General features: G+C 53.1%; 1 long non-coding RNA gene across 1 annotated transcript; it reads right to left on the reverse strand.

Annotated features, from left to right (window-relative positions):
• Positions 1–5,186: 5,186 nt before the first annotated feature.
• LOC105545314 lies at positions 5,187–7,257 on the reverse strand. Its single transcript, XR_001006899.1, has 2 exons — positions 6,424–7,257; positions 5,187–5,428 (listed from the first exon to the last, which is right to left on the reverse strand). It is a non-coding gene; the product is annotated as an uncharacterized LOC105545314 (long non-coding RNA).
• Positions 7,258–14,372: the final 7,115 nt, after the last annotated feature.

Genomic DNA, 14,372 nt, shown 5'->3' on the forward strand with positions numbered 1-14,372 from the left:
GCGACAGTGAGACTCCACCTCAAAAACAAAACCAAAAAAAATGGTTTTATTTATGCCTATGATTATATCAGAAATTTGGGAATAGTTGGCAGGATAGCTTGGCTCTGTGTTGTGGGGTGTCAGCTAGAGTAGTTCGATTGGGGTTGAGGACTCAACTTCCAAGATGGCCCATTCCCATGCCTGGCAGAGCCCTGGGAGCTGCTGCCTGTGGCTCCCTCCACAGGCCTGCTTGGGCTTCCTCACAGCATGGCAGCTGGGTTTCAAGAGCAGGTGTTCCAGGAGGCCTAGGAGCAGCTCTAGAGACCCGGCCTCAGAAGCTATGCAGCATCACGTGTGCCTCATTTGATTAATCAAGCAAGTTACTGAGCCCATCCCAGATTCATGGGAGGGGGATCTGCTCTGCTTGAGTGGCAAAGGGTTTGCAGCCATCTTTCCTTACAGAACCCAACCCTGGTTATTGATTGATAGCCAGAACGTTTTGGGGGGTTTACTTAAGGACCCACAAGCAATTGTTACCTGAATTCAAAACAGCCTATTATCCCAGCACTTTGGGAGGCCAAGCTGTGAGGATCACTTGAGCTCCGAAGTTTGAGACCAGCTTAGGCAATATAGTGAGACCATGTCTCTACAAAAAGTATAAAAATTAGCTGGGTGCGGTGGCATGTACCTGTAGTTACAGGTACTGAGGCTGTAACCTCAGGGGGCTGAGATGGGAGGATTGCTTGAGCCTGGGAGGTCAAGTCTGCAGTGAGTCGTGATCACACCACTGCATTCCAGCCTGGGCGGTAGAGCAAGACTCTGTCTCAATAAATAAGTAAATTCAAAACAAAAACAATTTTTTTCCTCTAGCATGGATTTCAGTAATTAACAGAATTAAAAAATCATCAAACACTTCTTGTGTTTGAACTGACCAAGTGCCAGGAGTGGCTTCCTATCTGGCGAATTAGAAAGATGCAGGCCTAGGTGAGAGGCACACTGCTGTGAGTTCATGTCAGCAAGGACCCCTGAGTAAGGGCTGCAAGGCCACTGCGATGATGCCACAAAAACTCTTGATCAGAGTATTGCAATGCCACTGCGATGATGCCACAAAAACTCTTGATCAGGTATCTGCCCACAGTCTTTCTGCCTTCTTTTATTGTATGTGCATGTATATAACATGTACATGTCTATATGTTATAGACATACATATGTACACATAATGTGTATGCATACACACATGTATGTGTGCATATATTGTCTATATGTACATAAAGATAATTTCTCTCTTTTTGTTAACTTTGTATTTGGTTTTACATTTTCTCAGCAATATGTAACAGTATCACCTCTACTTCTTTACAAAGCATTCTTATGGAAATTTGCAAACATACACAAAAGCAATAGAATAGTATATCACCAGCCAGTTTCAACCATCATTAACATTTTTCCAATCTTGTCAATCTGTTTCCCACCTCTACTTTTACTTTTTTTCCTTTCTGCAGTTTCATAAAGCAGATCCCTGGCTGAGCACAGTGGCTGATGCCTGTAATCCCAGCACCTTGGGAGGTTGAGGTAGGATGATTGCTAGAGCCCAGGAGTTGGAGACCAGCCTGAGCAACATAGCAAGACCCTGTCTCTACTGAAAAAAACCAACAACGAAAAAAGCAGATCCCAGACACCGCATCCTCCCACCTGCAACTTCCTCCATGCAACTCAGGCAAGTTTCATTCTTACAAATGCAACGTGGACAGGAAGAGACAGCGTGGGCTCCTTCCCATCGTCAGTGTGGTGCACATCAGCTTTGTCCTGGAAAGCGTCCCTTTCTACTCATTCTAGTACAACAACGCCAGCTTCCAGGGAAGGCCCTGGGCTTTACTTGCGAATGACACAAAACCACTGCTGGCCTCATGCCACCATCCAGCCAAGTGTCTTAAGAGACCATGCACCTGGGACAAGTCCAGGTCATCCTGCATCCAGTGTCACACTTGGTGGACAGTCCCTGCATGTAGAGGACATCCCATGTTCACCCTGAAATCCTGATGGCTCACTATGTTGCTGCTTCATGGATCCTCTTGTGAGCCACTGGTCCAATTTTGAGAGCTGAAATAGTAATCCAAGTGGAAATGCCACACACGCACACAATAATGCACAGACAGTGGGAGCCAGGCCAGCTGGGGAGCCCTGCTCGCATTCTTAGCCACACGGACTTGCCTTTGGGAGTGCTCCAGCCTTCACTCCTATGGTCTGCATGAACAAAAACCACTTTTTCCCCTTCCCTTTGACACCGTCATCTGCCTGTGGCTACTTTTGGCATGGTCAGATCCTTTGGGGGTGCCCCCGGCCAATCATTGGGTGGTGCTGGGGTCTGTGGGCAGGGGTTCGAGTCAGAGGGTGGTTGCCTGGTGGCCCACGTGCAGGAAACACAAGTTTTGTGTTTGCACAGGAAAAAGAAGGGAGTTTGCATGGGCCCAGCTCATCCTTAGGAGACCGGAGCCCAGCTTGGAGCAGGTGGGGCGCTGGTTTATGGTCTGCACTGGTGCTGTCTTTCTAATTGTCTCCAATTTGGGACTTTCTCCATTTTGCTGGGGTCCGACTTTCCCTCACTGATCCCTCTAAAGGGTGGAGGCTGTCTAGGGTGCAGAAGCCTCCCTGGGCCTCAATTTTCCCTCCCTGAAAGGGGAACACAGGATCAGAGTCTTTGGGGGCCTGTCTAGCTCGAATGTTCCCTGAGTGTTTGAATGAAGATTGCCCATGGTTTGAGATTTGCCCCAGAACCCCTTTTGGTTCCTTCAGACCCTTCTGCTCTAGCTGGGTGCTGATTCCCTCCCTGTAGCCTGGCCTACATCCAGGCCTGGAAGACCTTAACTGGTCTGTCTGGGTAGCAGGGAGCCCCGGTACCCACTCCCCAGTGCTCTGGGGGCTATTCATTTTAATGGTCATATAGTCACATGGGTTTTTATCATGCAACCCCAGCACTTCCCTCTCAGTCCTGGGAAGAAGCACGTGGTCCGGACAACAGGGCCCTATACCTGAGGGGATGTGGTGAAGCCAGAATTGCAGAGGGAGAAGTAAGGACACCTGAGACCTGGTGCTGGGTTTGACTATGTCCCCTCCGGAATTCATGTCTGAAACTTACCGGCCAATGTGATAGTGTTAATGTAAGTGGGAAACCGGGCGCAGTAGCTCAAGCCTGTGATCTCAGCACTTTGGGAGGCTGAGGTGAGCGAATTGCTTGAGCCCAGGATTTTGAGACCAGCCTGGGCAACACAGGGAGAACTTTTCTCTACAAAAAAAAGAAAAATTAGCCAGGTGTGGTGGTGCATGCTAGTCAGGAGGTGGGAGGATCACTCAAGCCTGGGAGGTGGAGGTTGCAGTGAGCCGTGACCATGCCACTGTACTCCAACCTGGCTGACAGAGCCAGAGAGCCAGATCCTGTCACAAAAAAAAAAAAAAAAAAAAAAAAAAAAAAAAAAAAAAGGGCCAGGCACAGTGGCTCACGCCTGTAATCCTAGCACTTTGGGAGGTTGTGGTGGGCAGATCACCTGAGGTCAGGAGTTCGAGACCAGCCTAGCCAACATGGTGAAACCCCAGTTCTACTAAAAATACGAAAATTAACTGGACGTGGTGGTGGGCGCCTGTTATCCCAGGTACTTGGAAGGCTGAGGCAGGGAGAACTGCTTGAACCCAGGAGGTGGAGGTTGCAGTGAGCTGAGATGATACCACTGTATTCCAGCCTGGTGACAGAGCAAGACTCCGTCTCACACACACACACACAGAACTAGGGTCTTTAGGAGGAGGTTAAGCCTGAGGGTTCCTGCCTCTGAGTGAGATTAAGGCTTTTATAAAAGAGGTTTCATGAAGCGTTCGCTTACTTGCAACACAGTGCCATCTTGGAAGCAGAGAGCCCTCACCAGACCCTGATTGCCCTGGCACCTTGATCTTGGGCTTCCCAGCCTCTGGAACTGTGAGAAATACATTTCTATTATTTATAAATCACCCAGTCTCGTTGATCACCTGAGGTCAGGAGTTTGAGATCAGCCTGACCAACATGGAGAAAGCCCATCTCTATTAAAATTAGAAAAGTAGCCAGGCACAGTGGCTCACACCTGTAATTCCAGCACTTTGGAAGGCCGAGGTGGGTGGATTACCTGAGGTCAGGAGTTTGAGACCAGCCTGGCAAACATGGAGAAACCTCATCTCTACTACAAATACAAAATTAGCCGAGTGTGGTGGCACATGCCTGTAATCCCAGCTACTCAGGAGGCTGAGGCAGGAGAATCGCTTGAACCTGGGAGGCGGAGGTTGCAGTGAGCCGAGATTGTGCCATTGCACTCCAATCTGGGCAGCAAGAGCAAAACTCCATCTCAAAAACAAATAAATAAATAAAAAATAGAAAAATAAAAAATAAATCACCGAGTCTCAGGTACTTTGTTACAGTGGCACAAATGGACTGAGATACCTTGCATCCACCCTTGGAGGCTACCAGTAGGCCAACGGCCAGTCAGGTGCCTCTGTGCAGGGGCCACACTGCTCCCTGATTCTCTTCCAGAGAGCACTGTACAGGGCTGACCCACCTCTGCAGCCAGGACAGACATGGCCTGGGTCCTGGTCCCTGTGGAGGAGTCTAGCTGTGGTTTTAAGGCAAAACCGGCCGCGCGCGGTGGCTTGTGCCTATAATCCCAGTCGGTACTTTGGGAGGCTCAGGCAGGCAGATCACCTGAGGTCAGGAGTTCGAGACCAGCCTGGCCAGCATGGCGAAACCCTGTCTCTACTAAAGTTACAAAAGAAATATTAACTGAGCATGGTGGCGGGCGCCTGTAATCCCAGCTACTCGGGAGGGAGGCTGAGGCAGGAGAATCGCTTGAACCCAGGAGGTGGAGGTTGCAGTGGGCCGAGATCACGCCATTGCACTCCAGCCTGGGCAACAAGAGCAAAATTCTATCTTAAAAAAAAAACCAAAATACACAAACGAAACAAAACAAAACAAAAAAAACGATAAAACCAAGTTCTGTCTTGTCTGTTTTCTTATGCAAACCTCTCTTACAGCCGCTGACCTCTCTGCATTTCTTCAGTTCCAGCACCCAACTTGGAGACTGCTCTGAGACACGCCCCTTGGTTCCTTTAAGCCCAGAGCTGTGTGCCTCAACTAGATGGGGCCGCGATGGTGGTGGGGTGAGCAGGAAGGAAGATGGAAAAACAAGCAAGTTAAATTATGTCAAACAACTCATTTATTTTCTCTTACTTTGCTTTCCAGAGGGGTTTTCTTTTTCAGTTTTCCACCTGCTTCTTTGGGGTCCCAAGGAGTCAGGCTTCAGAAGACCCCAGCCCCTGCTGCTCTGTCGGGCTCCTCCTGGCTCCTGTGTACTCAAGGTGCTGGGGTCTCTCCCCAGCCTCCTGTCACACCTCGCTGGGTTCACCCTCTCTGAGGTGGCAGAGTGAACAGGGCCGACCACTGAAAGGGGAATAATCCCAGAAAAATGAAGGGAAGAATGCAGGTCTTTAGGAAGCCCCACAGAGGGATGGCCCCCCCTGCCCCCTGCCACTGTGAGGAGCCCTCCCCGCCCCATAGAGGGATGCCGCTCTCCGCACCCCGCCGCGAGGAGCCCTCCCCATGGAAACAGGGTTGAGGGCCTGACCTCCCCCTTGGAGCCGCAGAAAACAAAGTGGGGAGGGTAGGGGGAAACTGAGTTGGCCGTGGCGGCACATGGAGGACCAAATCCTCTCAAGCTGGCGTCTGGGCGGGGCACGAGGAGCAGACCAGCCACGCAGCCATGGCGGACGGAGTCACTCGAGGTCAGAAATGCCCAAGCAGGAAATGAGATGCAACTTGTAACAGACATCAAAGGAAATGGAAAAACATTCTTCTAATATGTTAGGGAGGCTAGAGGAAGGCGGGGGGCGCTGGCCCTTTATTAGGGGACGGGGGAGGGGGCGATAAGAGATGGCACTGGAAGGCTAGAAATAATTAAAATCAAAGCACCAGACACCTGGGGGTGGGAGTGAGTGTCCTCCCTGCAGCCGGGAGACCCAAGGAGCATGCTCAGAGCCCTCCAGGAGTGCCTGGAGCAGCAGCGGGCAAAGGCCTGGCCTCAGGCCCGCCTCTGTCTCAGCCAGCTCCTCCAGGCCCAGGGATGTGGTCCCCACGGGGTGCCTGCCGCAGGCAGCCAGCACAAGGTTGGTGTTGGCAGAGCCCTGTGAACTGAATGCAAGCCTTTTCCTGGAAGAGAATCCCAGGGGGATCGGGGTGCCAGCACGTGCTGGTCCCAAGGGCACAGCGTGGCCAAATGGTCTTGGGACTGAGTCCTGCTCCTTCCACACAGAAAGGCAGTGCCTAACCAAAGGTCACTGATGCAGAGGGAAGAGGGCAGCCTCAGGGTCCTTGTCTGTAGCCAGGGGCCATTGCCTCCTTTTCTCTCCACAGGTCTGGGCCTGATCTCTGGTGCTCACCTGAGGCTGGCTGTTTAAAGTAAGACCCTTCTCCTTGCCTCTTGCCTCTTGGGAAGCCTTTGATGGGCTGCACCCTGACGCGACCCCTTTCCAGGAGTCCAGGTGCACCCCTGGTGGTAGCATGGGGAGTTGGTGCCTCCGCAGTGGGTCCTGACCACTTCCTGCCCATCTCAGCCACGGCTTCTCTGCTCTGAGGAGGGATTGATTTCTCAGAAGGGCGAGTTGGTGCTGGGCATGCATGCAAGTGCCCAGAAAGTGGAAGTCCAGAGCCCTGAGCAGGTGTCCCTGCCAGCTCAGTCCAGGCTCTGAAAGGGAAGCGGCTGGGAGTGGAGGGGACCCTGTGCCGGGGGCCTGGGACCAGGCCGGCTGGGTGTGGCTTCACCAGGATGCCCCGGGTTTCAGCCGCTGTTCTGGGGGGCTGCATAAATCAACTCAGGACAAATCTCAAACTGTGCTGGGCTTCGGTTTATCACAGTGGGGCTACCAGGCACCGGGTTACAGCCCTGGGGGTCGGGGGGCGGAGGTGGGTTGATTTTCCCAGGCCCTGGGGGAGCAAGGGAGAGCCTGCTGCTCCCCAACACAGCGCTTTTTCAGGATTCGACGCTACAAACAGCAGCAATATCCTCGGTTCAAAAGTTCAAGAATCTGGTCCAAAGGCAGCCTGAGTAAGCCCCCCGGGGCCAGGACCAGGAGCTGCCCGGCGGGAGGGTGGATGCTGGGTGCCCTGCAGAAGGGACGGTGGTGCTGGGGCCTTGGCCACCGGCCTGGCAGCAGCCTGGAGCGCCGACTCCAGAGTGGAGGCTAGGCCGGGCTTCCGTCGGGGCGCGCCGGCAGCTGCGCCCAGGCGGGAGGGAACGCGCGGAGGTGGCCCAGGCGGCCCTGCCCGACTGACGGACCGAGCCTCCCCCTCCAGGCCGTGGCCGCGCTTCCCGCTAGCGGGTCCGCGGGGAGGGGCGGGAAGGCAGCTGGACGCGGCGGCGATTTATGGGCCTTTCAGGCGAGCAGGTGCCTCCTCGGGCCGCCCATTGTCTCGCCGGCCTCACAATGGGGCTGCTGCAGCCGCAGAGCCGGCCCCCGCCGCGGCTTGCGGCCTGCACGGGCACGACGGCCCCGGGGCGGCGGGAGAGCCTGCGGTCGGCGCATCCGTCCGCGCGTCCGTCGGTGCGTCCGTCGGTGCATCGGTCCTGCTGCCCTCCGCGCGCCTGTCAGCCGGGAGCGGGCCTCGGGCGCCTGGCGTCCATCCCTGCGCGCCGCCCGGCTCCGCTGGCCCTCGGGGTCCCCGCGCCCCGACGGTGCGCTCGCGCCCGCTGCGCCCGCTCGTCCTGCGCCGTCGGGCACCCGGTTCCTCCCGGCTGGCACGGCCCGCGCCGCCGCGTCCCGGTCGCACACACAGGGGCCCATTCTTCCTGGCTCCGCGCAACCATATGGCAAATCCGCGTCGACACAGCAGCCCCCGCTCATTCAGGCGCAGAATGTCCCGCAACAGGGAACAATCACGACTCTGTTCGCGTCTATTATGGATGCGAACGGGGCGAGAAAAAAAATCATTTAACTCCAAGAGATAGCCAGCTAATTAGCAACCATATGTGAGCCCGGATTCAAAGCGATGCCGAGGAGTTCATTCTGCATCGGGCGACTTTATTAGGTATAGAAGACAGATGTCCCGACAGCCCACGCATCACAGAAAATCGTGTCGGGGAGTTCTTGAAATGTCCGGGAGAGCTCTTTAAATATTAAAGACCCAGCCCCGCTGATGGACTGGGCCGGGGTCCTCTGGGATCCCCAGGCTGCAGGAAGAGGACTTTGCAACAGCCACTCTGGCAGACTCTGGCCTGGCTGGCCCTGGGAGGGGGCCCCTCCGCCTCCCTCCAGGGCCCCCTCTCGCCGCCCCTCCGGTCTCAGACTCTTTCACTCAGGTGCTCTGGGGCCCCAAGGAGGAACAAAGGGGGTTCCTGCAGGCACGGATGGCCCAGTTATGCTTCAGGGTGCTTCCGAGGGTCAGGGCATGGCTCTGTGGGGGCGTCCAGTCCAGGAGAGGAAGGCTGCCTGGGGAGTGTCTGGTTCTGCCCCGCCCCCAGCCCAGCTGAACTGGACAGACAGTAGGTCTTCCTTCTGAGTTTGCAGAATGAGTGAATGAGTGAATGAATGAATGAATGAATGAGTGGATGAGCCAGTGTGGCAGCCAACCCAACTATGAAAATCCCTCGGGGGGTGGGCGGGAGTGGGAACAATAGTGGAAGGAAAACACTCCTGATTTCTTTACCAAGAAAACAGCCTCTGGCCATGAGCCTCCAATTCTTTGAGGAAGGAAAAGGAGAAAGCTTGTCAGAGAGAGAGAAAAAAATCTTTCTCTGTTTTCCATGCAATGCAATTATGTTCCAGCTTTTCCTCCTTGTTATTCTTTTAAGCCAAATGTCTGAATAAAAGGATTATTCCCCACGCCCCCCCAGGACTGACCGTGCCGCTGTCAGCAGGCGGGGCGCTGCTGGCGAGATTAACTGCAGCCCGTGGCTTCCGCATTGCTTCTATGAAAATAAGTGAGGTCAGCTGCCATTCAATTGTCGCAGCATATATATTTGAAAATTTAAATATTTGAATCAAAGGAAAAAGGGGGATTTGCATTTCTGCTCAACGCGAGGAGCACGTTTCGAACGCTGCACAATGGAAACGTTTCAATCGAAATGAATTGTCTCCTCGCAGGAGGATTCTGTAGAAAGGCAGCCAGTGCTTTCTCTTTTGTTTTCTTTTGCTTTTGTTTTGTGTTGTGTGTTTTTCTTTCCTCTTACCCGCTTCAATCCAGGAGGGTGTTTTCTGAAACTTGGTGACTGACTTTGGTTTCGAGGACATAAAGAAACATGGAAAAGCTCCCCAGAAACATTCACATCAGAGGCCTCTCTGGCACAAAAGCAAAATTGAATTGAACATGTGCGGGTGAAAAAATAGATACAGGGGGTGGGGGAAGTCCCAATGCCACTTAGAATGGGCTAATCAGCTGACTCCAGCTGGTCTGGACGCGGCTGTTAATGAAGGCCCCGGTGAGTGGGAGGGAGGCCCAGCGCCTCCGGCAGCCCCTGGTTCTTCAGGCAGGCCCTGATTGTCCAGGTCACCAAACCCCTCAGCCACCCAGATCCAAATGCCACTGTCCCCAATTAGCATTAGGGGCCTACAGACGTCAACTGTGCACATGGTTTTTTTGGTCTCCGCCTTGGAAAATGGTATTTTTGCGGACTCTGTACTTGCACGATGTGTCTCTAGGTGTTGGGATGATGCATCTGAGGGAAACCAGCCAGGAGGAGCCAGCTTCCTGTGCTCAGTCAGAGAAGATCTCTGAGCCAGCGGTGCGTGGGGGTTTCCCCTGGTCTGGAGGTCTGGGGTGTGGTCTCTCTGTCTGACCTGGCTATGCGGGCCTGGACAGATGTAATCCCTCTGGATGCTGGATGTATTCCTGTCTTGGAGCTGCCATCACAAAGTGTCACAGACAGGGCTGCTGAGAGAGCAGACGTTTATCACTACCAGTCCTGGAGGCTGGAGTCCAGGATCAAGGAGTTGGCAGGGCTGGTTCTTCCTGAGGCCTCTCTCTTTGGCTTGCAGACGTCACCTTCTCCCTGTGTCCCTACAGGGTCATGCCTCTGAGTGTGCCTGTGTCCTCATCTCCTTATAAAGACCCCAGTCCTGTTGGATTACGGCCCATACCAATGGCCTCGTTTTAACTGTTTTCTATAAAACCCTGTATCCACATATAGTCATGTGCTGAGGTGCTGGGGATGAGGGCTTCTACACATGACTTCTGGGGGACATGATTCCTCCCATAACACTGGGCTTCCAGATTGGGCATCCTGCCCTGTGGCCCAGGATGCCTGCTGGTGAGTGACACTGTCCAGACCCCTGGGGACCTGGTTCAGCATGAGAGCCAGGTTGAGCTGTGGCACCTGCTCCTGAGCTGGGGGTAGGCATGGTGACTGAGGCTTATGACAAATACAGCCTCCAGGGCCTCCTGCATTTCAGAGAGATCTCAAGTGGCATTTGGGGACCCTGGTATTCTCCTCAAAGGATAAGCGTCTAGACACGGATGCTGTCTCACCTCCTCCTGCCCCCTCACTGAGAAACGAGGCTCCTCTGGAAGCCGGCACTATGCCAGGGTGTGGGGAGAAGGCAGGGGCACCTCCAGGGCCTGGTTCCCTGCCAGGGGCTCTCGATGCGGGGCTGCCAGCCCCACATCCATGGTGTCTTCTGCCTATTTTGCTCTCTTGCTTCGGCCATGGGCTTTCCTTTCCTTTCCTTTTATTCTCTCTTCTCTCATTCCTACTTTTTCTTCTCTTTCCCAAATCTGCCCCTGCCCCCACCCCCCCAAAAAAAATTCCTAAATCCGAATAAAAGCCCAACAGGGCTCAACAGTGAGACTTGCCCCCTAGCTCTGCAGGATGACCTGGGCCCAACCCTGACGTCTGCTCTCGCACCTGCCTCTCCGTTGCTGTGAGAACTAGGCAGGTTGGTTAACCTCTCTGAGCCTTGGCCAGCCTGCCCAGTGGCAGTCACAATGCTGAAGTGTCTCTTGGGCAGAGTGAGAAGGAGCTAATGGAAATGGCTGAAAAAACACTCTAGGCATTTAAAAAATGTCACGTAATTGCAAAATAATAACGATAACAACAATATACTTTGGAATTTTGCTGGAACTGAGAGCAGGCCTGAGTGGAATTTGGCACTGAGTGGGTCTGGCCTGGCTTCCATCCAAGGGGGTTTAGTTACTGAGGCACCCCCAGGACTCCATTCTGAGGCAGCCCCTCTCGTAAGATGGTCCTGTCAGTGGACTCTGGCATGGGCTGTGGCTGGGGTCCTTCATTGGCTGGGGCCAGTTCCAGGCGTTATTGCTACAGCCCCCTGTCACAGGGCTGGGAAGCCAATGGGGCTTTTTATTTCTTTTGATTCCCAAATGAAAATAGCCATATATTTCCCTTGATTGTAGAAATAGCAGCATATGCTCATTGTAAAAAAAAAAAAAAGGAAACAATAAGGGAATGTATAAAAAGACAGTAAAAACTTCCCCAGATAGATGCTGCTATCCTGAGATAAGCGCAGATGGCACTTTGGGGCTCTATACCATTTTACAACTATGGAACTCACATTTACTTTTTAAGTCCAAAGTACATATTTTATTTTAATTAAAAAATATTTTTTGAGATAGGATCTCATTCTGTCACCCATGTTGGAGTGCAGTGGCATGATCATGGCTCACTGTAGTTTCGAACTCCTGGGCTCAAGCAATCCACCCGTCTCAGCCTCCCGAGTGGCTGAGACCATAGGTGTGTGCCACCACACCCAGCTAATCTTTAAAAAATACTTTTTTTATAGAGACAGGGTCTCCCTGTGTTGTCCAGGCTGGTCTCCAGTTCTTGGGCTCAAGTGATCCTCCTGCCTCGGCCTCTCAAAGTGCTAGGATTATAGACATCTGGCCTAAAAATGTATTTTTAATAGAGACAGGGTCTTGCTATGTTATCCAGTATGGACTCGAACTCCTAGGCTCAAGAGATTCTCTCACCTCTGCCTCTGGAGTAGCTGGGACTACAGGAGTGCACCATTGTGCCCAGCTCAAAGTATCTATTTTAAAATATTAGAATATCTATCTATTTGTATACACACACACATACATATACTGTTTTAATTGAAAGTATTTAACCATAACAAACTGTTTAAGAAACCCGTAATCTGAGTGTGACAAACAAAGTAACAGTTTGGCAGAGAGTTGAGTACAAGCAGCTGGTGACAGTACTAAGGCGGGAGAAGGCGGCTGGCGTCTTTTAAATGTGTTAGGGAAAGGCCCCAGGTTACAGGATTGGGAAGGCACTGCTGTTGAGAAGTGGCTGAGGGAATATGAGGACAGTTCAAATGCTCTGGGTTTAACATCGAGTGTGGGGTAATGTGGCGATTGTAGCAGTGGGTCCACACGGCACCTTGGGGCACAGGGAGGGCTTGGGGCCAGAGGGCAGCTGGGCTGCACTGGCTTCCCCAGAGGAAGATGGAGGCCTCTGGTTAATGAAGCAACCACAAGGGGTTAGGACCAAGAGATGTTTGTCTCAAATGGGTGTAACCATCCTATTTGAACTGTTTCCTGGAAAGAAATGACAGGGGGATTCTGACGGGGCACCTGTTATTTTATTGATAGGAAATGGTTTCCATCCTGTGACCATGGAAATTTCCATGGTGCATCCTGGCCATGCATAGTCTATGAGCCAGCTACCCCCAGCCCACGGCATGTCACTGTGCTGGCACCCACGAGGCAGTGCCCTGCAGAATGGGTGACAAGGATGGCTGAGCCCTCCGGCCTCGGCCTGGGTGTCTACTTGAACCCCTGTTAGGTCCCCCAGATAGGCCTTCAGTACCAGCAGGGGTGTGGGCCAGCCCCTGAGCTTCACCCTGAGGGGAAGGTGGATGGGACTCCTTTCAAGAGCCAGGTGAGGGAGGTGTGGCACAGGGCAAAAGTTGAGGCTCCCGGGTGTCCAGGGAAGAGCAGCCTCTGAGGGACCTGAGGGCACTCAGAGGAGGAATGGGTGGAGGAGAGCTGGCAGCCAGGGTGCCTGCGCCAGGGTGCAGCAGGGCAGGCTCCATGATGTGGAGCTCGAGGGTGGGCACTGAGGTGGAGGTGGGGCATGGTGGAGTGCAGCTGTGAAGGCCACACCAGGGCCAGGGTGCCAGAACTGGGCTGGGCTGGTGGCAGTTGGGCCATATTCACTCTGTCCGCTGACTTCAGTCTCAGCTGAGCCCAAGGCTGAGGAATCCGCCTGCACTGACTTTCAGTCCTCTGAGCAAGTTACAAAAGTATCACAGAATATTTCAGGAACAGGTGATTCTTTCTTTCTTTCTTTCTTTCTTTCTTTCTTTCTTTCTTTCTTTCTTTCTTCCCTTTTCTTTTCTTTTCTTTTCTTTCTTTTTCTTCTTTCTTTTCTTTCTTTTTCTTTCTTTCTTTCTTTTTCTTTCTTCCCTTCTTTCTTTCCTTTTTCTTTTTTCTTTCTCTCTTTTTTTTCTTTCTCTTCCTTCCCTCCTCCTCCTCCTCCTCTTCCTCCTTCTTCTTCTTTCTCTTCTTCTTCTTCATCTTTCTTTCTGTCTCTCTCTTTTTCTTTCTTTTTCGAGATAGGGTCCTAGTCCATCACCCGTGCTGGAGTACAATGGCACAGTCATGGCTCAATGTAGCCTCCACCTCCCAGGCTCAAGTGATCCTTCCTGGTTCTACAGGCGGCCTCTACGCCTGGATACAAAGGTCAGAAGATTTTTTTGTAGAGATGCAACCTTGCCAGGTTGTGCAGGCTGGACTGGAACTCTGGCGTTCAAGCAGTGCTCCCGCCTCGGCCTCCCAAAGTGTTGGGATTACAGGCTGAGCCACGGCGCCCGGCCCTCTTTTCCTTTTAAAGGTCTGTGGCTGAGTTTTGTATTGGGAGTATTCTTACTCACCCAGAATATGGCTCTGTCTCTGCTTCATAGCTGGTGGTGGAGCAAGTGAATCACCCACCAGTGTATAGGTTTTCTAAGTTTGTGGTTGAAATTTTGCTAGTAAAGTGGACACATCACAAAGAAACTCCCTCCCACTCTCTGCCCAGCCTGCCCCACCCCTAGGCTTCGAGGAAGGCCTGGGCTCCCGGAGGAAGCCCCCTGGAGCTACGGGGCCAGAGGCCTGGGCCAGGCTCCTGCTGGGGCTGGAGATGGGAGGGGTGGGGGAGGCCGGCCCTGGCCTGCCTCATTTCTGCGCTCCGACCAGGCTGGGAATCTGTTTCTGTCATGAAAGGCGAGGGTGACCTGGCGAGTTTCTGCTCCTGGTTGGTCAGAAAGTCCAGGGATCCTTGACTCCGGTTAAAGGGGTCCCCATGTCTGCCGTCTTGCCTGGCCGCCTCCGAGAGCCGCCAGCCCAGGGCTGAGGAAGGCGGGACGCGGGTAGAGGGCGCGAGGGCCGGGCAGGGAAA

Source organism: Mandrillus leucophaeus, unplaced genomic scaffold (genome assembly GCF_000951045.1).
Source record: "Mandrillus leucophaeus isolate KB7577 unplaced genomic scaffold, Mleu.le_1.0 Scaffold325, whole genome shotgun sequence".
In the NCBI taxonomy this organism is placed as follows: Eukaryota; Metazoa; Chordata; class Mammalia; order Primates; family Cercopithecidae; genus Mandrillus; species Mandrillus leucophaeus.